The sequence below is a fragment of the Prionailurus bengalensis genome, chromosome A3 (genome assembly GCF_016509475.1).
Source record: "Prionailurus bengalensis isolate Pbe53 chromosome A3, Fcat_Pben_1.1_paternal_pri, whole genome shotgun sequence".
Classification (NCBI taxonomy): Eukaryota; Metazoa; Chordata; class Mammalia; order Carnivora; family Felidae; genus Prionailurus; species Prionailurus bengalensis.
Window position 1 is genome coordinate 21,944,679 of NC_057354.1, and position 24,812 is coordinate 21,969,490.

The 24,812-nt window shown below is 41.8% G+C and overlaps 1 protein-coding gene across 1 annotated transcript in view; it reads right to left on the minus strand.

Moving 5' to 3' along the window:
- Window positions 1–24,812, minus strand: part of CTNNBL1 (catenin beta like 1) — a 162,817-nt gene that overhangs the window by 132,606 nt on the left and 5,399 nt on the right. The gene's annotated exons all lie outside the window — the stretch shown is intronic.

Sequence of the window (24,812 nt, forward strand, 5' to 3'; positions counted from 1 at the left end):
TGAAAACAGAACTGGCACTTCCTGACTTCTGGTCCAGGGCTCTGTCCGCCATACGGTTAGGTCCTCATTTTGCCTTTGATACTGCAGTCCCCGTTGGAGTTCTTAACAGGGACTTTATTACATTGGCATAAAATGGGGGCACTCCTGAAATGGGCTTCAGAGCCGAGGAGAAACAGCACTGCACCAGATATCAAATAGCCCACCGTCTCCCACCAGCTCAGCTTACCGCTGATGCAACTTTGGGCATGTCATTTAACCTCTCTAAACCTCAGTTTTCTCTCTGCAAATGACAAATGGAAATGATAACCCTTTTCCCTGTGAACTTTAAAGGATGCTTTTGTGCGTGTGTGTTTTTACCATTTTTTTTCCCAGCTTCACTGAGATGTAATTGACATGTAACATTGTGTCACAATGTGATTATCTGATTCGTGTGTGTGTGTGTGTGTGTGTGTGTACTGCAAAACAATTACCACATAACACCTCCATCACCTCATATAATTACTTTTCAAAAATGATTTTCTTCCTTCCTTTCTTTCTTCTCTTTCTCTTTCTTTCTTTCTTTCTTTCTTTCTTTCTTTCTTTCTTTCTTTCTTTCTTTCTTTCTTTCAGTGGTGAGGACATTTAAGATCTACTCTCTTAGCAACTTTCAAGTATACAATACAGTATGGTTAACTGTGGTCACTCTGCTCTACACTGGATTCCCAGAACTCATTCATAACCGGAAGCCTGTATCAAAAGGTGGCAAACTTTAGTGAAAGCATGCTAAACTCTAACAGTACTGAACAAATGTAAGACATCATTACTATAAGGTAATCCACATGATTCTGTCGTCCGCAACACAAGACATCTGTGTTAGGCTCAATGAGCTTTTCTTTATTGTTAGGATAACTAGCACACCAAAAGGGCGCTAGGTGCAACATGGGTTATTACTACCAACAGAAGAAAATGCCACATTTGCTGCCAAGCCGCTAAGCTGTCTGGTGATAAGAGACAAATTTCTACTAAACACATCACACATCTCACCTTGTGACTTATAATCCACACCGCTGCTGAACTCCACTATCCCAGCAGTGCAAAGTCATTCCCCTCTGTATTCACACACCCTGCTGGTTCCACGTACCAGGTGTGCCAGTAAGTCTGAGCATATGACACTGCTTAGCAAACTCACGTTAGACATTTCGGTTTGTGGGTTACCACCCGCTATTTTTCACTCTGTTCCTAGCCTCCGTGAGAGAGATTATAATTTCACATGATAACATTCTATTTCCATAAATACAAAAATTACAAAAATCTATTGTCATCATTACTGGTCTACACTAAGAAAATCAGCAGAGAAAGAAGAAAGAAATCAATATGCCAGTTACCAGGGAGCACAAGAAAAAGGAGGCGGTGGTTTTCAAATGAGAAAGGAAGGAAAGGTAGCTTGATCCTAAAGGAGGGCAGGCTTCAAACCAGAAATGTGTGGCTCCCCAGCAGGTAAGGAACTTCAGCCCCCTGGGAACACTAATTCTTTCAGGCTCATAACGCGAGCCCTGCTGCGATTCTGATTAGCGTGAGCCTGCCGCAGCAGTCAAATCAAAGCATGAGTTCCATAGTTCTCCACGGAAAGGAGGTTTCTGGATGGTGTATCTCTGAGGGCAGAGAGAAAAGGCAGTGGACCACAATTCAAAGGAGAAAGCTAAATACCTCCCCCACCCCCCCACCCCCGACCTCCCCGGTTAAGAAACGTAAAACTGAGAGAACACCAGCAATGTCTCTCTGGAACACACCTTCCGATCTACTTTTTTAAAACAAACATTTCAGACGTAGGGGAGGAGTTCCACTTTTACCTCTAATCATTTCCACTGAAATAGCATTCTCCTTCTGCAGAACTTAAAGCACCTATTTTAATCTCCACCACATCTCTGGGGAAGAGAAGTAGGTTAACAGTTCTATTTTATAAGCGGGGGAGACGGGATGCCTGAGATCCTTCAATAAACTCTTGCAAAGACAACCTGGCCCCTTCTCAAAGTTGAACCTGATCTCTGAGAAGTTTGCTAATCTACCATGATTCCAAGACCCTAACTGAGACAGGTCTGAGGGACGTTCAGTCGAGAACATATACCCATAGATAAAGTCATGGCCACGTTAGAATAGTATTTGTTAAACCATTCATTCAACAAATAATGTATTAAGGAACTGCAAGGCTTGAAGGGCCCTCGAGTAATAAGCTGGCCCAGTGGTAGTCCCAGGCTTCCATCTGGGTCATGTCTAAATGGGGACACAGGGACAGACAGGGCCGGTATGGATTCTTGAGACAAGAACAGCTTTGTTCATCTTTAGGAATAATTTAAGCAGAACACCCCTAAGGGGGCAAACTTCAGGTTCAATAACTGTTTCTACAATTCCCTTCCCCGTCACACAGGGCATTCAGCTTGAGTTTCTCTTGTGACAGCTCTCCAGCAGAGCAGGGCAGAACCCATTAGGATGCTCTGACATGGCTCTTTCACCAACATTATCAGCTCCCACCTCCAAAAGATAGGTAAGCCATTCGGAGGCACCTGGGTGGCTCAGTCGGTTGGGCGTCCAACTCTAGGTTTCCGCTCAGGTCACGATCTTGCAGTTTGTGAGCTCAAGCCCCCCACTGGGCTCTGCACTGGCAGTACAGAGCCTACTTGGGATTCTTTCTCCCCCTCTCTCTCTACCCTCCCCTGCTCACTCTCTCTGTCTCTCTCAAAATAAATAAACTTAAAAAAAAAAATGTGTTTTTCTCAACTCTCAACTGTCTCTTTTTCAGACACGAACACTCCAAAGGGTGAAGTTTCTACTCATCTCTGAAATTTGACTACTCAGAATAAAGGTTTAGATTCATTTCTTTAACAAATATTTATTAAATGCCAACTATGTATAAGGCCTGTGCTGGCAACTGGGGACTTGAGTGTGAATAAGATAAACCCTGCTTTGTTGTCTAGGGGGCGTAACAGTCCAGGACGTAGCTGCCCAATCAAAATGTAATGCAAGCTATAAATGTAATTTTAAATTTTTTAGGGGATGCATTTTAAAAAGTAAAAAGAAGCAGGTGGCTTTAAATGTAATGTTTTTCAACAGAATATATTAAACATATTATCATTTCAACATATAATCAATATTAAAAAATTACTAATGCGCTATTTTACATTTTTTTCATACTCAGTAAGTCTCTGGAGTTTGGTAGACTACTTTACATTTATAGCGTGTCTCAGCACAGATCCAGCTCCATTTCATGTACCTATGAGCCAGGTACAGCTAGCGGCTACAAGACTGGCTACCACAGATCTAGAGGATTTTCATCCGAGGGATTCCTATTCCCTGATAAAGCCAAAATGGAACTGTCCTTCCAGCAACACTGCATAAAATATGGACTCACAAAAGGCTGAAGTCTTGTTTGTGAAAGGTTGCCCCCCCAAAAAATTATGAAGCTAACAACACGCTGACCTAAAAATAAAGATCTACATTTACCAATATTCACTACCGAGAGGGTGATCAGTTACGCAAGACAAAACAGGAATATGTAAGTGGAGAAGAATCTCAGGGCTGTCAAACTGATTCCACTACAGAAGAGCCAAAGGCCTCTGGATTCAGGAAGGGAATGTAACACTCCCAGCCTGTCAGAGGGGTCAACAGCTCAGGCTGGAGCTCTCCTTGCAGCTTACAAAACCAATCCCAAAAGGATTAAGCCCTTCTTACCAGTCACCTTCGGAGATTAATTTGTTGTGGAATCTGAAAGGTGTTTGGGATCCCTCAAGATGAAGGAATGACAAAAGAAACTATTCTTCATCAAGTCATTGCTTTGTTTTCTGTTGCCCACAAGACTAGAGAAAAAAATGATTATATATATATATATATATATATATATATATATATATGATGCTTTTACTTTCTGAAAAACCTTGTGTGTGCATGTGTGATGGATGACTTATATATCTATCCCCCTGGAAGCAGAAATCAAGACATCTCCATGAAAGCTTTGAAAGAGTTAAAAAATTAAATAAGTAATCTGCCTAGGAATACTCCCTGCGTACCCAGACAATATCCAACCTAAGCTTTTGGTTTCATTTTTCCCTCTCTCCCTCTCTCTCTCTCTTTTTTTTTTTTAATTAAAAAGCAGTGAGAAGCTGTAGCTATAATGAGGAGCTGTGGGAAAATGCAGTTATATTGGGCTCAAAGTAATGTACCATAGGAAGAGGCTACATCACCAGAACGAAGCCTAAATTAAAACTCCACTATGAAACCAACTCCATTTCCTCTGAGCATGCAATCTATATTATCGCATTTATGGTCTTGTCTCGACCTCAATTAGACTTGGGGGTGGGGGGGGAGAAAGGGGACTTCTATAATAAGCAATAATGGCATCATTATGATAAATTATGAAAACACACAGTGCAATTATTAATGTGAAGAGCACATCTATACTAGGATATAATGGTGGAGATGTGTACTGTGGGGGGCGGAGGGGACGTCTAAGTGCATTCAATATTGTAAGTTACCTCGCTTAGAAAGGGGGTGATTTTCATAAAAATGTACTTTCGTGTTAATGGGAGAAAAAAATACGTTCAATTCTATTAAAAATGGAAAACGTCAAAGGAAATCTTCTATAACCTTATAATAAAGCAGGAATTTATAAACCAGGACTTTTTCACCTAGCACCAAGAAGCTCAGGTAACTTCGGAAAAGGGCCTTCCAAGTAGGGACATCAAGTACTATTTCCTAAGTATCAAACAATGGTATAAAGACTCAGAAATTTGAGCTCAAAGGGATAATCTAGTTTATCCCTCTCTTTATAGAAATAGGGAAATCTGAGCCTAGTGACTTTAAGCAATTTGTCTGCGATGGGCAATAATACAAGGCTTCTAATTCCCAATTTAGTGCTTTTCCTATTTTGCAACACTAACTAGTCATTGTTAACCTGTTTGCAATGGTGATATCCTATACAGAGAATGAGTTTTGGAGTCAAATTTTCCTAAACTCAAAGCCTAGTCCCTCTGCTTAGTTAGCAGCCCTGGAAAGTAACTTATACTCTCTCTAAGCCTGAGTCTTCTCGCTCTATAAGCTAGGAACAATGACCACTTTCACACATTTAGGTATAAATGTATATATATGTATGTAAGTACATGAAGGCCAATGTTCTAGAGTGCCCAGCAGAGTCTGGCTCATAGAAGACACTACATGTAGCTTCCCACCGCTCTTTTACACAACTGATCTCAAAAATCAAAGAACCTCAAGGTTGGAAAGGGAGGTTACCACTAACAGGTTCTAACAGGAGGATCCTTTTTTTAATGCCAATATATGACAGGCCCCACCCCCTGCCATACCTTTTAATACCCAATGATTGAGAAAGGACACAATGACAACAAATACGTTACTATCTATTTGGTAATACTTTTCACTGAATTTGTGTTTTTTAACTCCTACATTTATGAGACAGAGAGAGAGAGAGCGAGAGGTGGATTAATTTTGAGAGATTTGAGATTCACTCTACAGAAAATGCCTGTTTATACCTGTCTGGATTCACAGCCTCCTGCAGTAATTCTGAGGAGCTAGAGACACCCAGGCTTTAGGAAGCCCTGATCTAACCCAATCATCTATCTGAGATTTGAACCCCCTTTAAAACATGTCTGCTGGGCATCGGCTGGGGCTTTCCTAACACTTCCGGTGACCAGAAACTTACCTCCTCCCCAAGTCGTGCCCCTTCCATCTTTGGATCACTCAGAGAGTTTGTTAAATTGAGGAGAAACCTTTCAATTTACAATTTTCTTCCTTGGTCCCGAATCTTCCCCTCTCTCTTTTTTCTCCTAATCTTTCTAAAGCAATATAAACATGATTAGTCTCACTCTCACATTAAAAAAACAATCTTCAGATTATTTCAAGACAGTAATCCTGTCTCTTTCTTTCTCTATCATTGCCTTTTCTTTTTCAGAATAAACACTTTTAATATGGGGCGGGGGGGGAGTGTGCAACACAGGGGAGAAAGGTAGGTATATATACACAATTAAATTCCTTCTTGCCGTTATTCTGAGGTTTCATAATTTTAAAGCTTTCTGATACCTCTTAAGGTAATTGGACATATGGAATGTCACAAACCCAAGCTTGTGGACGGATTGGTATAACCGATTTGAAATGCTCAGAAATCATCTGTTGTTGACCTCGCCTGATTACATTTTGTCAGAATAAAAGGGAGTTTTCAAACATTCTTTTTTACCAGATGGTAGTGAGTGGCCTGACCCAGAAGTTACAGATGAGCTGCAGTAATGAGTTTTCCCTTCCTTTTGCTGGCTGCACATTCACTGGTGACATTTTACAACTAGGACTTCTGGCTCAATCAATATTTGCAGGCATGAAACCTGCCAAAGTTAACATCAGGGCTCCCTTGCAAATTTGCTTAAGGCACCAGAACTGTAAAAGCTCACAATCTCTAATTCTGCAACTACCATCAGCCAAAATTCATAATCAGGGATCAAAGCCATCAGGGACAGAAAATTCTACCTACCTCAAAGGGTCGCTGTGATGACTAAAACAGCTTAGGAAAAGGTTGTATGTAAACTATAAAGTGGTATACCAACAAGGGGTTATCATATTTTTAAGAAATGTCTGAGAAATATTCCAATTATTCATATATAATTACATGTTATGGCTTTAAAAGACTTGAAGCTTTAAAAAAATGTAATGAGTCATGGCAATTTACTACCTTTTTTTCTGGGAGAAAAAACAAGTACCAAACACTAAAAATCTCAAAGCAAAGTTATTGCAAATATAAAATAGAACTGTCATTTACTTAATTCACACACACACACACACACACACAAATTACAGGTACTGAGAACACAATAATTACGGAGAACATGGGTTTTAACAATGCCCACAAGGAGTGGGGAAAAAACCAATGTATCAAAAATTAAAATCACCAACACTCTCACTTAAAATCTGTAATCTGATTGGCCGACAAGTAATATGGTTGTGATTTATGATTTAAATCACTAGTCATTGAAGACTCTACTTAATCAATTCTTCCTACCAAAAAAAGTCTTACTTCTTGTTAAAGCTTGAATGTATACATATATATCCATCTCACCTCCAAAGGGTGTGTAGATTTCTTTTTTAAAAGTACAAACCATACTTTAGCATCCATGATTTACTTTGACATCTTCTCTGATTAATTCTGCAGCTGCATCAGAAAGCTGAATGTTGATTCAGTTTCTTTATTTATCAAGGCTAACAAAGGCAGATACTTGTAAAACCATTGGAAGGTAAACCACCTCCATTTTAGCAGACTTATTATGAATGTTTTTTCAGTTACACCAGAACCATCATCATTCATTCATTCACTCAGGAAGTGTTTACTAAGCCAACAGAACCCGAACATCACTCTATTAGGTGCTAGAGGGAATATCAGACATCACTCCAACAACAGTAACAACATAACTGCACTGATCTAAAAGAAGTAGCATAGTACAATGCGAAGAGCAGCAAACCAATAAGCAGAAAAATCTAGGTTCTTGTGAATCACTCAAGAGTCGTATGACCTTAGATAAAAATGCTCTGCCCTTACTCTGCTACCTCACAGGATTGTCTTTAGTAAGGGAGAGTAGGATTAAATAAGACAAAGATACAGCACTTTGAAAAGAAAACAGAACCTAAGATGCAATTTCTCTTAATGACTGCTAATGCAAAGTCCTACATCTACAACAGACTTTTATAGTTACTTAACATCAGCTTCTGACAAAGAATAGCGTGGCAATTATGATCACAAAAGAAAAAATACTGAGGAGACCACAGGCATATAAAAAGGGACCCAATGTCACTAGAAATCAGAAAAATCGTAAAAGAGCATCAGATTGGCCACAAATGAAAAAATTAAAATATAGCAATGTGTTGGTGAAGAGGTGAAGAACCAGGATCTGTTAAAACTTACTGACAGGAGTGTAAAAATGAGTACAGAACTACCTGGTGATACCTAATAACACCGAAAATACATATGTTCTGACTACCCCAGCAATTCTACTCCTAGGTATGTATACATGACAGGAATTTTCAGACATATGCACAAGGAGATAAAGAATGTTCACTGGAACATATTTGTAATAAGAAAAAGGAAAAGAAAATTTCAGCAATTACTGGTTGTACACATAAGTAGTAATAATTTTAAAAATGTGTGGGAATAGTAATCACCAAATTGAGGATAGTGACTGCTTCTAAAAAGGGTAATAAAGAAATTAGATTAGGGAGAGGCCACAATGAAATGGAATTACATAGAGAAGGGTAAACATACAGGAGACTTCCATTGTATTTATAAAATTTTATTTCTTAAAAAAAAAGATCTTGGGGCGCCTGGGTGGCGCAGTCGGTTGAGCGTCCGACTTCAGCCAGGTCACGATCTCGCGGTCCGTGAGTTCGAGCCCCGCATCAGGCTCTGGGCTGATGGCTCAGAGCCTGGAGCCTGTTTCCGATTCTGTGTCTCCCTCTCTCTCTGCCCCTCCCCCGTTCATGCTCTGTCTCTCTCTGTCCCCAAAATAAATGTTGAAAAAAAAAAAAATTAAAAAAAAAAAAAAAAGATCTTAAGTAAATTTGGCAAAATGGTATGGTTATGCACATGCTTAGAGGAAAAAAACGGGGACCCCTAGAAGCTAGCCGGGAATCATTCAGAACAAGTCACACCCAACTGGTTACAGTTCTCAGAGTTTACTAAGGTTAAGGGTTTACAACACATACTGGGTATTTTTATCTCAACAAGATCCTTCGCAAAGTTACTCAAGCGGGCAGATAGAGAAATGTGGGCAATTGGCAGTACAGACAGGTAGAACCATAACTGTTTGAACCAAAAGAGTATAAGCACCATGGAGTCCTTTGCTTAAATTCAAAATGGCAAATATGTAAAGTCCCTGCCAGGGGAAATGTGACTTAAAAGCAATTCATTCAGAAAAGAGCTGATGACTTCAGTAAATCTCAGGATTCAGTGAATCAACAAGATGACCAACTTTAAATTTTAAGTTAATGCATATTAAGGTCACCTAATTAGAAGCATAACATCCCATGTGGCTACAGTCCCACAGCACTGAATTAGCCACCGCACTTTAAAAAGAGGCATTAAATCTAGACAATGCCTGAGCAGGATAGTACATGCTCTGGAAACCCTGCTATAGGAAAAACTAATATGGGAATCAGAGAAGATTCAGGGAGGGACCCCGGAGGCACCTCAGGCTATTCAAACCATGCCCTAGAAAGGGGTAAATACATACAGCTACGTCATGAATGGCAGATCACGTTCCTTTCCTCCTTCATTCTAACTAGAGAAATCCTACTCAGCCTTAAGCTCCAGCTCAAAGGTCACCTTCTCTAAGAGTCTTCCAAAAACTCCAGTAAGACCTCTGGGCTTCCTCAGCAGTGTATCAAATCATACCTCTATCAGCACACAACCGTGCATTAATACATCTCCATCTCCTCTACAATGCATATGCTAGGTCCTCAAGAGCAGGAATGCTGGGATCTGACCCTTGCCTCTCAGTGCAGACACCTCTCAGCACCCAACGGTGCCCAACACCAGAGTAGGCACTTAACCCACGTTACTAAGTCAGCAGGAGATGAGGGGGAAAGGACGGCTAAACCAATAAACTACCCACGAATCATAACTTACTATTAGCAAATGTATATAACGTATACATATTCTCAGAGTTCTTTGGATCGTTACGGTGACTGCAGCCAGCCAGAACTCATACACACCTATATATTTGATCATTTTATGCCATTCTGGGTTATATTTTATGTATCCCTTAGTAAATTCTCTAACAGTGGCACCAGGTGATATAAAGGGTAATAGTAAAATTCAGATTCAAAGAATATCAGTACAACCTCCTAATTTACAGATGAATAAACTAAGACTCAAGGACGTGACAGGACCTGAGCCTGGAGCCAAGGACAGAGGAGGATCTGAAATCTCTCACTTTTGCAGGAGCTGTACACACAACCCCCAGACCCCTTTCCTTAGTCATAACCTCAGAAACTATCATCTTAAATGTATAATTTGTATCGTCTGTCCCTGCCGTCATCTTTCAACTGACATTAAAATCCCTTCTGCGACTTTTCTGCCCATGCCTTTCACCAGGAAAGCTCTCTTCTGTAGCTGCTCCTTGCCCATTTGTAAAAGCTTAGTGCCATCTGCCTATATGGAGATTTCAGGAAGAACTTCCTCCCCCAGACCATTTGGATAACCCGCCCAGTCCTAAATAACAAATTAATATGGCAATGCTGTTTTAAATTATTTATAGTTTTAAACCAAAGCTCAGATACAATAAATTCACTTTATTATTTGGGGTGGCACAAAGGTTAGCTACTTTGTAAGTGCTTGTCGCAGAGGTTGGGGAGAGGTGGAGTATTCATTCAGCAGCCAGCAGACCCACAGAGTGGTTTTGCAAGTAATATGGCACACCTGTTATGTGTAATTATGCTGACAGAGACGATTCCAGCCAGTGGAATATTGCCTCTAGCAATGGACAATTTCATTAAGACTAAAGTGGGGCAAGGAAATCTTTAATTACTTTTGCTCTAAGCCGCCTCTGAGGTCATTGCCAAGACTCCAAACTTCATTCCTCTTCCAAACAGAAAGAGTGGCTCGGGAGAAAGGATGTATACCACAGGAAGACAGATAGGAAGGAAAAGAGGAAAGTGAAGATGTTTTGAGAAAATGGGACGGGGAAGGGAGATGAATAACCCGGGACTGAATTAGTGAGAACCAGATCATAAGTGAGAAATGAATAATTTTACTCATTTACCTAACCTAGGTCTTTCACAGTTGCTCATTAATTCCTTAACGGTTCTGACATGGTTTTGATCTTAGAAGCCTAGGACATTAACTATCATCACTTTTCTTTAAAGGTTAAAACTTATCCACATAAGTCTGTTACAGAACAGCTGACACATTTACTTCAAGGAAGACACAACTCACATGAAACTCTACCCTGAGTATCCTGTTAAAGAGAATATCTTTCAACATTATGGGTAATACTTTAAAGTCTGAAAACATAGCATCATTATAGAATATACTTTCTTTCTAGGGCCGATTTACCCCTTTCAGCTTGAATGAAGTATCTGGTGTTATGGCCTCAATACATGCCTGTTGATGAGCCCATCAAAAACAATGAAAAGAGATGGTTTCATGTCTACTCTTGTCTAAGATGCACTTTATTTTCCTCAACTCAAAGGTTTTACTATTTCTACAGGCTTTAGAAACCACTAAAGTTTGCAAAACATCTCTGTTCCCCATAAAGACAAGTACGATGAATGAGTTATTCTCAGAGTCAGAAATAGTTTCTCCACCCAGAAAACAGAACACTGACCACGTGGCCACATGGAATATGATCGAAAGGAATTCTGTGGGAGCCTGGGTAAATGCCTCTGGCCCCCTACAAATTCCTCCTACAGGCTCTATCCCCAGCTCCACGACTCTCTCTCAGGGAGGCTATGAAATGGCTTTAAAGTGATCTTAAGCTAAAAACTGTTCACTTCAAGAACATTTTAGGACACTCAATTTCCTAGCAGTAGCATCTAGTAGACAGAGCAGATAAGGCGAAGCGCTTATTTTGCTGGGCAGGAAGGGACTCTACCAAAGATTAAGGTAATTAATTAACTGTCTTATACAGACACATAAATAAAAGAATAAAATAATGTGAACCATCCCTCCCCTTTTTAAAGTTTTCTTTGAAGCTTGGCAGGCTTATGGTATCAAAAATAAAAAACCCTAAGAATTGGCTGCCTTAGAAAAAGGTACCTTAAAACACTGCAAAGGCCACTGTTTTTTTGCATAATGCAAAGACATTATTACATGTTACAGGAGCTTTACTCTCTGAGAAAGGAAAGGAAAGTGAATTTTCATAAGCAAGGTTCCTCTGTGGGTGAATCTCTAGTCAGTTCCGACCAGCTCAGAGAGAGCCATCAAGGCTAGCCATTAGCTGTCAATTTAGAACGACTCCAGAAAGCCAGTCCCCGAGCCCCACGGATACCTTCTCGACAACCTCTTAATCTTGTTTATAACACCTGTGTTAAAGCAGCCTGACATCAGTCCAACTCGTCTCAGGCTGCAATTACTTAGAAACTTGAGAATCCTGGCAAACATACCAAAAAACACAGAGAAACACTGGCCGAAAAACCCTGCACATGAGGGAATTCGGCCACCTCCTTTAAACAAAGCCGTGTCAGTAAGCCGGACGGGCCTGAATAGGCAAAGTCAGATGTAAATCTCACAAATCGCTTCTTAGGAGGCACTGAGGTCAGAGAATCTTAGGGTTTAAAGAAACCATAAAGAATTCCTCTACAGCCTCCTCACCAAGTGATTATCCATGCTGTGCAATAGTCACTATGAACTGAGTGTTTATTATGTACCGGGACCTTCAACATTTCATCATCTTTTTACTCCTCACGCAGCCCTGCTCGGTAGGGAATACCCAGTCCCTGGTTTTTCAAGTGAGGAAGCCAAGGCTCAGGTGGCTTGCTTAGTGAACTGCCTAAGGTCAAACCGCTAGAAAATAGCAGTGACGGGATTTAAACAGTCTAAACCTGAAGCTCTTTCCAGTACGTCATGCATCCACCCTGTGATTGGGAAATCGTCCTTGCCTTCACTGGTTTCTGTGCTTGCTACAGATGTGTTTCCCAAGGCTACTTAAACTTAAGTGAACTGTTAGCAGCTCTACTACTTTTTGTTTTAGAAACCTATGTGTGTCCCAGGCCTGTACAAAACAAAAAGCACAGAAGAACCTGATGCGAAACTAGAATCGTTAAAAGGGGAGCATAAGGAGCACCGGGGTGGCTCCGTCAGTTAAGCGTCCGACTTTGGTTCAGGTCATGATCTCGCAGTCCCTGAGTTCAAGCCCCGTGTCCGGCTCTGTGCTGACAGCTCAGAGCCTGCAGCCTACTTTAGATTCTGTGTCTCCCTCTCTCTCTGCCCCTCCCTGGCTCACACTGTCTCTCTCTCTCTCCCTCAAAAATAAATAATAAAGCATTAAATAATTTTTTTAGGGGCGCATGGGTGGCACAGTCGGTTAAGCGTCCGACTTCAGCCAGGTCACGATCTCGCGGTCCGTGAGTTCGAGCCCCGCGTCGGGCTCTGGGCTGATGGCTCAGAGCCTGGAGCCTGTTTCCGATTCTGTGTCTCCCTCTCTCTCTGCCCCTCCCCCGTTCATGCTCGGTCTCTCTCTGTCCCAAAAATAAATAAAAACAAAAAAAAATAATAATTTTTTAAAAAAAGGGGGGAGAATAGTACAGTAAGAAGAAAATGGACTTTACTAGCAGACATCAAAGTCTGTTATTACACTGTGACCCTGAGCATATCACAGTCTCATCCCTAGAAAAAGCCCTCATACTGAGGACGTGCCTAACCCAGAAAAAGTAGTTAATAAATAAGAAAGAAAAAAAATGAAAATGGGTATACCAGGTACAATCAACATGAAATAAAAACTCATCTTGTTGTATTATCTCTTTTTGCCCAGAAGGTTGGGTAAAGAGAAAACAGCAATTATGGCCCACAGTAGACCAGCAGCAAATCTTTGGCAAATAAAGAGAAGTCCATTTCTTGCTTTGGAGTCAGAGGAACTCCAGTCTTAAAAAAAAAAAAAAAAAAAAAAAAAAAGCCAGTCAACTCTCAGGCTACACTATAAGAATCGGGCTTTTTTTAAAGTTTACTTATTTATTTGTTTTGAGAGGGTAAGGAAGTGGCAGAGAGAGAGGAGAGGGACAAAATCCCAAGCAAGCTGTGTTGTCAGTGCAGAGCTTGATGTGGGGCTCAAACCCACAAATTGTGAAGTCATGACCTAAGCCGATATCAATAGGCAGACACTTAACTGACTGAGCCACCCAGGCGCCCCAAGAATCGGGCTTTTATGAAGATCATCTATTGTTTTTAAGGCAATGATAGGGCCACTGTCATCCACAGACAAAGCTTAATCCACTCTCCACCGAGAAAGAAGAGACAAGAAAGAGGAGGCAACTGTGGAGGTGCTAAGTCTCAACATAAAAAGACACCTAGAAGAGAACCAAATTCAGCCACCAATCATTGATTCACTACTTCATTCATTCATTCATCTCTCATTCTTTCCTTTATTCAAAGTCGAGAGACGTTTATTGAGCATTTACTACACAGCATGCCCTGATCTGGTCACTGTCCTTGAGGAGCTCAAAGTCCAATGGGAAGAAAGACATATAACCAAGTAATGTCAATACACAATTGCTGGGAAAGGCAGTCTCCTGCACGCAGTATTTCCAGCCCCACTCAGCTGTGTAAGAATGGCCTCAGGCCTGGAACACTTCCTTACCTAGAGATAAGGAGCCCATACAGCTCGTCACCTTGTGTGGCAATATCATTCTCTGTTTCATGCTCGACGAGTGTTCCTACGCTCTGCTTAAGCATGTACGTCAGTGCCCCTCAGGCACACCACTAGCTTTCGGGTCGGGGTCCTTCTGTTGCAGGAGAGGGCTGCATGTAGGCCAGCTGCCCTGCACCAGCTTCAGAGGAAGGGGGAGGGCCCCACTAGCCACAAGGGACAGACATACATTCCAGGGGCTGATCTTGCTTTGTCTCTTCTCTGTGTGAGTAAAGCATCAGTCCATCCAGTAGTTAACTGTGTGCTGCTTTCACTGGCAACTCCAAAACCAAGATGCAATGGACATAAGTGTCTGGAGTCTTCCCCTGGATTGGTTACCCATGCAGTGTTCCACTCTCCTGGGTTTGATAACCAGTGTATGGTGTTCTGTTGGGTGTAGACTCAAGGCAGGTACGAGATTGGGGGATGGATGGTAGCATTCTGCTACATTCTATTTTCTCGGGATTTCTTGGTTTTCAGCCACCTTCATCCCCCAGAGCCCTCTGTTAGGAAAAAGATTCTGCCATCTACTTCCTCGTGGCTTTGGGCAAGTTACTAAACTTCTGTGAACTTCCTTTCTTCATCAATAAAATGGGAATAAGAATACTGATTTCCCAGGGTTGCTTTTAGGATGAAATGGAATGACACATATAAATCAAATAGCACAATGCCGAGCTCTTAGTGGGCCGGCAGTTCCTTGCCCTTTGGTCTTTTTCTTTTGGTGTGGTGGCACAGGGAGGAGAAAACAAATATTCTTACATTTCACGAGAAGTATGACAATTTCTAAAAGCTCCTTTATGAGTCGCTTTTCATTTACTTCAAATCAGGACCATACCATCCCTGTAAGTAACCCTTTTCCCCCATAAACACAATCTTTCAAGGGACGGCAAATCTGCCATTAACGCAGAGGCAACACTTCAAGCCCAGCTGCGCCCTCCTCCCGATAGTATCCTGTTAGGCTCGGTGTCACGCTCCTGAGAAAAGCTCTACTCACCGGACTCAGCAATCGAAAAGTTCACATGGTCAGAAGTGCCTCTGCCTCACACAAGGTGAACCATGGTCAACACTGCTTTTCTAATTGAAGTAAGACTTCCTCAACCTCTTGCTGACGATCACAAACTAGCACGTGGGGCCCGGTATCAGACAACCAGACTCCATCTTGCTCTAATGATGATTTTAAGCACACACAGGAGGTAGGGGAAAATTACTAATTTAAACAAAATGTTTAATCTTCTAATTATGAGATAGGCTCCAAGAAGACGGAAAGTGATTTGCAATCTTCATTATGGAACCCGCACGCAACCACTGGCACAAGGCATGTCAGCCAGAAGGCAGGTACCATTTCTTCTCCCACTGAGCCTTCTGTGTCCTTGTAGGTTCTGTGCGGATAAAAGAAGAAATCTTTGGCCAAAGGGGGGGGGGGGGAGGAGGAGAGGGAGAGAGAGAGAGAGAGATCACAATTTGTCTCCCCAAGTTCATTATGCTAAATGAGGTATCAGGGTCCCCAGTAAGAAGCCAAGGAGATAATATTCAGTGACTTCACATTGGCAGACTGAGCAGCCTGAGGGCCTTTGAAACTCAAAAGTCTTATAAAAACTGCCCAGCTCAGGTGGTGCTTAAGCAATTCTTTTTATTTGCTGAAAAGTCCTGTCATCGGTGGTAAGAGATGCAGTGCGAATTAGGGTGGTGCCCACCAACGGCACCTTTGGTCAGAAGGAAATCTGTTCCTCTGCAGATATGCTTGTACCATTGCTAATTTGTGTTATCTCTGCCCATTCAGATCTCTGTGCTAACTCAGGAGAAAAAGTCCCTGCCAACCAAGTCTGACAAGTCTCATGGCAGAACTCCCACTGGAGAATCAGCAGAGAAAGCAAAGGCAATTATTCCCTTTCATTAGAAAGAGTTCTTTTTAAGTTTGGTTGGTTTGGGGGGGCTTGTTTTTGTTTTTGTTTTTTAATTCTGAAAACCCAAAGCAGCCATTCATAGCCACTGCTCACTGCAGTCACTTACACAACTAGCAGACACTGAAATTTCCCCTTAAGCCAACCAGAAAGAGCTGTGCCCCTTTAATTACCCGCTGTAATGTAAAACCAGACGTGGAGAGGACAGCCACAGTAGATCTGGGCAAAACAGCACTGATATTTCGCCATCAGTCCAGACCATCTGCAACTGTTTTGCAGAAGCACATAAAGTTTATGGATTCCAAAGCTTCCTACAAGTTACCAGGTGCTGAAGGTCAGCTGCATTGTCCTCAGGTCCACGGGGGCTCCTTTCTTCATTCTCTCCAGGCCAGGGTGCTCAACAAAAGACACCCTGCCCACATTTTCTGTGCCAAGCCTGGCACGAGGAAAGCGTTGCTTCTTGATTAAGCCACAACACAGATTAAATGTTTAGAACTGGGAGATTCTGAAAAACACCTAGGTGGGAAAGCAATTATCCTAGGAAGAGCACAGCTTCAGCTATGGCCCTCTGCAGCACAAAGGTGAGTTCTGCCCATTTTGCACATCTAAGCTGGCCAGACCGCTCCCCTCCAATGTAGTTTACATTCAGGGGACACAGTGATCTTTTCAAACGTAAACCAAATTGTGCCACACCACAGCTTAAAACCCCTAATGGCTTCCCATTGTACTGACAATAAAATCTACACATTTTAGAGTTCCCCCACCTCCCCACAGCTGACCTCTGTCTACCCTTATCTCCGTGTCTCTTTCTCGTTCACCATGCTCTAGCCACCTTCCTCAAGCATGACAAGCTTGTTCCCACCTTAGGGCTTTCGTACTGGTTTTCCCTGGGCCTATGTCGCTATTCCAACAGCTCCATGTAGCCAAATCGTTCTCATCAATCGGTTCTCAATTCAAATGTTATCTCCTCAGAGAGGCCTTCTAGAACCTCCTGATGCTCCCCCATCACTCTATCAGCCCATTTCCCCTCTTCATATCCATATCTGAAATTATCTTGGTTTTGTGTGTGTAGTATTTGTTTGCTTGTGTGAGTGTTCTTATTCATTTGCATTTGTTTTTCTCGTTTATTGTCGGCCTTGCCTCCCTGGATATAAGTTCCATAAAGCCAAGGGACTGCAAATGTCTTGTGCATCTCTATTGCCAGTATCTAGCATAGCAACTTCCATTTAGTAGGCGGTTAATAAGTATCTGTTGAATAATTAGAGAAAGGTTCAAAGAAAAAAACAAGAAAAGAAAGGTTCAATATGGATCACTAATCTAAATGAAATTTACTAAGCCTCAAAAATCTACACTGGCTCACAGCCTGACTGTCAGCATGTGTCACAATGCCCTAGAAACACTGGTTTGTTCTTCATCAACTCCTGCTGAATGATCAGGAGACAATGGCAAAGACAAGACTAAGATGAACTTGCAGACTCTCAAAGTTGCAGAACTTGAAAATCTGCAAGCCTCTCAGGTAGAGTCTTCCCCAAGTTGTCCTTTCCGAGGAGGATCAGATGGGCTAACAACGGTGATTACCAATGGGCTGAGGCCAAAGGCTGGGTCTTAAAGGTCCAGCAAAGGCAGGGTATAGCATATGAGGCAGCCCGAGTCCCAACCAGCCAGAGTCCTTCTGGATGAAGCAGCAGTTGGGAGCCAGAGAGCAGATGTACACATCCAGGAGGGGTGGGGAAGGGGAACAGAAGAAATGAGAGATAAAGCCAGAGAGATACAGAGAGATAGCCTTCAAGATGGTAGGCAAAGAGATCTAGAAGAAATGCTGGATGAAAAATGAAGACAAGTGACACTGATATGATCAGTATTAGTTACAGACTTCAGTAACTAAGAGTCCTAAAATTTTACAGTTCATCCAAAGATGACCAAGAATACTAACGCTTCAGTCATCAAACCGCCTCAACTTTTCAGGACACCATGAAAAGAAAGCAAAAAGGGCCTCAGAGGTTAGATTTTATCCTATTTTATCCTATCAAACACCACCACTAAGGAGTGAGAGCTGACACCAAAGAGAAGCAAGAAAAACTGTAAACAATAGGCACAAGAGCTCACCATCTCTCTGTAACACTCTGAAGTGTTTTAATACAGGAGTAAAAACTTCCCACACCTCAAAAGACCGTAAGAGGAATCTGGGCACAATTGACATGTGTTCATAATCATGACCCTAAGAAAACAGTCTGACCGATTGAGAATGGCAAGAATGCTTACGTTTTAGAAAGAACTCCACACAAAACGAAAATTCAAGCTTTAAATACAGAAAAAGCATCGTTCTGAACTCCATTTTATCAACCAAGTACGTGGGATCCTGAGGCAAATCGCTTTCCCTCCCCATGCCATGCCTGCCCCACCTGGAAAGAGAGAAAGTTCTTATTCTAGCATTCCCGCTCCACTTAGAAGTTTCTGCTATCTGGAAAATCTATTTATGAGGAACACCACATTTTCCAAAGACACCAGACAAAAGAGGAGTTCGTGCAACTCAATATAACTCATACCACCTTTTAAATTTTTTTAAATGTTTATTTAAATTTTTTTTTTTTCTTCAACGTTTTTATTTATTTTTGGGACAGAGAGAGACAGAGCATGAACGGGGGAGGGGCAGAGAGAGAGGGAGACGCAGAATCGGAAACAGGCTCCAGGCTCTGAGCCATCAGCCCAGAGCCCGACGCGGGGCTCGAACCCACGGACCGTGAGATCGTGACCTGGCTGAAGTCGGACGCCTAACCGACTGCGCCACCCAGGCGCCCCTAAATGTTTATTTAGAGAGAGAGAGAGAGAGAGAGAGAGAGAGAGAGAAAAGCTCAAGCAGGCTCCATGCTGTCAGTGCAGAGCCCCATGAGGGGCTTCATCTCACACCCTGTGAGATCATGACCTGAGCCGAAATCAAGAGCCAGATGCTTAACCGACTGAGCCACCCAGGCCGAGGTTCCTTTTTTAAAACGGTGATATGAAGGGCACCTGGTGGCTCAGTCGGATGAGTGTCCAATTCTTTTCTTTGGCCAAGGTCATGATCTCATGGGCCGTGAGATCAAGCCCCACTGGGCACGGAGCCCGTTTAAGATTCTCTCTCTTCCTCTCCCTCGCCCTTCTGCACTCGTTCTTGCTCTCTCTCTCTCTCTCAAAAATAAGAAAATAAATAAAATGAAAAGAAACCTCAACGTGGGTTTCTTCCCATGACAACCCCCAATTCATCAATGGTGATGTTGTTTCTTATCCTCCTTTCTTGCTGAGTGTTAGCATTCTGTTGATTTTCTGGCATTTCTACCTTCCCCTGCCCAACAGCTACTCCTGGCCAGAGTTCCCATTCCATGTTTCAGCTTCTCTGTCAATAATTACATAGCCTTGAAATGCTCAGATTTCCCTTATCATTAATATGAGACGCTATTAGCTGTTCCCATCGAAGTATTAATGTTTGAAGAGGCCAGTAAAAGATAACAAGACAAACTCTAGCTACAATTCTTTTATTTTTATCCAAAGCTGCAAAGAAAATAGCATTCCAACATGATAGATATACTAGAAGACTGATGTACTGTTAATGTTTACGTTTATTAAAAATCCCAAAAATAATTTTAACTGCAATGCTTTTAACTGGAGAGAGGTGGGTCAAATAAAAAATGTAATCAATCCTCAAGTGTATGTGTTAACAAAACAAGCACATAAATAATGCCAAACAAACTGTTAAATAACCAAGCATATGTGCCTCTGGAATACAGTCAGACACATTCAGAGAGAAGCATCATAACACTCTCTGCTTGATTTCAAATCCTTCTCAGTTCAGTCAATGGCTTTGGACATTGCTGGGGAGCTGACAGGAAGGCTAAGGAGCCCAGGTAGAGAATCTGCTCACAGGCAACTGATAATCTAAAACGAGTTAAGAGATGAAAATGCACTGTGGTAGTCTCACTAGATCTTTCACTGAACTCAGGATGAAGATAATCTAGTTTCTATTTACCAACCCACCATGGAGATGGGGTTTTAAAGTTTAGGCCAACATACTTTCAGATCAGTCACTCCTAGAACACTGCAGAAAAGAAAACGGCTTTGAATCATTCAGCTGAAATACTAAAACCAAATGGCTGACTCCGGAGAAAGTAAGAGAATCTCAGCTATTCCTTCTCCTAACTCCAATTTCTCTATAGCTATATAAGACTCAGACCAAAACAACCACTTCCTTCAGGAACCTTGCGGGGGTGGAGAGAGAAAGAAAGAAAGAAAAAGAAAGGAGTAATTTGTAAATGAGATTTCTGGCACTAGAAAAGGGGAACAGTGAGATATCTCAGCAATATTAAAGAGACCTGGGGAAAAGAATTACTGTGTTGATGACATAATTCTTGATATCAATGACTGCTAACTGTGGCAGAGTAGGGTTGTGCTTTAATCTATTGAGAACAGTTCTATACTGTGGCATGTGTGGGTGACAAACTGTTCTCATTTCCTTTTATAGCACTCTAAACCTTAATCTCCAAGGGACCAATGACCTTGGGAATACTGAGGCAGCTTTGCAGAATTCAAAAAAACATTTTTTTCTTTCGCTACAGCATGTGTGTTGTTTGTAATTATGTCAATAATTAAAAATCAAAAGCTAACACTTACTGGGCATTTATGTGTCAGGCACTATACTACTTAGCACTACACACTCTTATTTAATCCTGTATTTTAAAAAGGATGTAAAATGGAGTTTTGTTCTGTTTTGTTTTTCTACTGGCGGGCAGAGATACACTATTATAAAATCTCCATTTTAAAGATGGAGACCTGAGGCTTGAAGAGGTTAATAACTGACCCAAGGTCACACAGCCGGCAAACAGCAGAGGTGGGATTCAAACATGGGCAGTCTGACCCCCAAGTGAGTGTTCATTCATTCACCACACTAACACCTAGTGAGCACACGCTTTTAATTATTTTCTCCAATAGAGCTGACAAGCTTCTCTGAGCCATCTACATTCTCCAATGTAGTCATTTTTACATTTGTAAACTTCTCCATTGGGGTAAGCTTTATAAATTGAATTTATCAATCCCCCAGTTTATGTACTTATTTAAGTAAGCTCTCACCCAACACGGGGCTCAAACTCACAACCCTGAGATCAACAGTCGCATGCCCCGCTGACTGAGCTTGCCAGTGTCCTGCAATCCCCCAATTTAAACGACACCTAGTGAGAGACTAAAGAAAGTTACGGCTGTCTTCAAGTCCACTGCCAAAATCAGGCATCTCAATAACACCCACCTCCAAGGAAGCTGAAATAGGTAGGACTGAAGTCTATGACCAGAGAAAACAGTTCTGTTGGCCTATAAAGAAAATAAACCCACATTCACCATGCCGCTACAAGATCCACAAAAACAAAAAAGTAAGACCAACTGGAAACTACTTATTTGACAAAGTCCCAATGGTCTAAACAACAATGGTGGCAGCTGAAATAGAAAGGAAGGAATAGAGAGAAGACTGAAGAGGCAACACTTTCTCTGCAAAGCTTTCCCGACAGCAGAGATGCTCCTGCCCGTGCCATCCAATTTTGTTCATTCTTCTATAACGCCAACGACGCTGTGGACTGGATCATCTGTTTTCAAGTCCGTGGGATGCCCCCCGCCCCTTAGACTGCAAGCTATGTGAGCAAGAGCTACGTGTGGCTTAAACATTTTCAGAGCTCAATACCCTCCTGACTCCTGAGAAAGGAGCTAGACCTCTTTGTTCACAAGATCTTATGATTCATGGGGAAAAGAACCTCGTCTTTCATCCTTGAGAAGTATCTCCAAAGCTTCTTTAAAATCTGCTGAACAGAGACACCCCTGACTAAAATGCAAAATCAGGGGTAGGTGGTGGGGCAAGAGTAGAGATACAGAAAATCATGTGATACCAGAACATCTGGTCAGAATGTTCAAAAGACACATGAAACTAGACTAGGGCTAGTGAGCTAACAGTTGTCTACACCTAGGTGATGGAAGACTGAAGAATGGATGAGTTCATCTAGGATGAGGAAAAGGATTATAGAATCAAATTCCAATGAAAAATCAAGAGTAATGAGGCTCAAGAAAATCTTTGGCAGAGGGTATTGTCAACCTTCAAGAATGTAGGTTTTGGACATTCTAGAAAACAACTGACCAGTACTCTTCAAAAATGTCAAGATCATACAAGACAACAAAAATGACAATTAAATGCAATGCGGGATCCTGGATAGGATCCTGGAACAGGAAAAGGGCATTAGTGGAAAAAACTAATGACATCTGAATTAAGTCTGTAATTCAGTTACTGGCATATGAATGTCAATTTCCTGATTTTGATCATTGTACTATGCTTACAGAAGATGTTAACTTTAGGAGACGCTGGCTGAGGAGTAAATGGAAACTCAAACTCTCTTTACTATTTTTGTAATTTCCCGCAAATTCAACATTACTTCAAAATAAAACTTTTAGGGGCACCTGGGTGGCTCAGTTGGTAGAGCATCTGACTCTTGGTTTCGGCTCAGGTCATAATCTCACAGTTTTGTGAGTTTGAGCCCCACACTGGGCTCTGCACGGGCAGGGTGGAGCCCACTTGAGATTCTCTCTTTCCCTTTCCCTCTCCCTCTGCCCCTCTCCTGCTTGCACGCTGTCTCTGTCTCCCTCAAAACAAGTAAATAAACTTTAAACATTAAAAATAAATAAAAATAAAACTTTTAAAAATGTAGGTTTTGCGGCAAGAGTCGCAAGAGATGATATGCAAGAGGACAATTCAGAAGCTGAAGTAACATATTTGAGTCAAATATTCTTGAGGTCTAACACGGAAGCAAAGACATACGAGTCAGCAAGCAAACGAGATAAGAGGGAAAGAACCAGAGCACATCTGAAGGTACGTCCTGGTTCACTCACCCAATCATTAAACAACCATTCTTTAAGCATCAGTTATAGGTGAGACAGCCTGCTAGGTGCTGGTCTAAGTGAACGGCCTAATGTGCAAGGAGGCACATAAGTAGGTGTTTTGTGAGTATGAAGAGAATGCACCAGGAAGAAAGAGGATGAGGAAGCTGCAAAGAGAGGAAACGAACTTAAGGAAAATACCACTCAGGAGATGAAACGGAAAGCACTCTGAAGTGGGAATATCAATGAAAATAGCTCTTTATCTGTTGTTTATAGTCCCGCTACGAACAAAAAACAACCGTGAAAGCCCTAAACTGTCATGCAAGAAAAGCCTAATTCACGATACTGTAAAACAACATCACGATTAGGAGAACATTCTCAGGACTGTAGGTAAAATGGGGCGCCACAGAATGAGCACAGGTGTTCAGGCTTCCAAAATGCTTCTTACATCCATCCACACCATCAACAAAAACGACCACAGGAAAACTCAATTACAAACTACAACACTACCTTGTGGGGAAAGAGGCAGATGATAAGAAACACAAATGATAAACACAGGGAAAAAAACGCCTATTACAGCAAACCTGAACTAACACTTTATATACTTACTAGATTAATGAGAAAAAATCAAATTGTGACAACTAGTAGTATCAAGATTGTGGTAGGACCGGAACACGCACGCTGTTAGCACCGTAAACTGACAAAGGATTAATTCCATAGGAGCACTATGGCTTTCTTAATGTATTTGCAGTCGAGGGACACCATCGTCTGCCACTCCCCTCCACTGACTCAATGCTCGGAACATCTCACTCCCATGCTTCTGCTCTCACTAATCCTAGTCAAGAATGACTCTCCTCAGCCTCCTTCATTGCCCACAGAACTCCTATTCATTCATCGCGGCTGAGATTCCAACATCTCCCTTTTCTTCAGTGACCACGTCAAATTCATCCCATGAATACACCCCTTCTCCGGGCATTATCCAATCATTCCTTCCATGATGCTCCCATAATCCTTTATTCACACCGTTTGTTGTTGAAATATCTGTCTCATTCCCTAGGTTATGAATTCTTTAAAGTCCAGGACCATGTCTTAATAAGTTTTGTACATGCAATACTTAGCACAGGAGATAGCATATGGTAATTTCTAACGGTAGGTGGGAGGGGGAGAATGCCACACAAATAAAGAAGTTCACTGCAGGAGTATCTCCAAGAACGAAAACCTGGAAACCAAATAATTATAAAATAATTATAGATAATTCTTCTAATTACGGAGGAACAATTTAAGGGAAAATAGTCTATCGCTTTAGCAAAAGGTACGAAAACATTAAAAATAACACGAAGACTATGCAGAAACACAGAAAATATTTCTGGCAGTGTTAAAAAGATAGAATACATGGGGCGCCTGGGTGGCTCAGTAGGTTAAGCGTCCGACTTCGGCTCAGGTCAGGATCTGGCTCAGGTCATGATCTCGCGGTTCATGACTTCCAGCCCCGCATCGGGCTCTGTGCTGACAGCTTGGAGCCTGGAGCCTGCTTCAGATTCTGTGTCTCCCTCTCTCTCTGGCCCTTCCCCTCTCGAGCTCTGTCGTCTCTCTTTCTCTCTCTCTCAAAAATAAGTAAACATTAAAAAAAAAATACAAAACAGTATATACACAATGATTATAGCTATCCAGC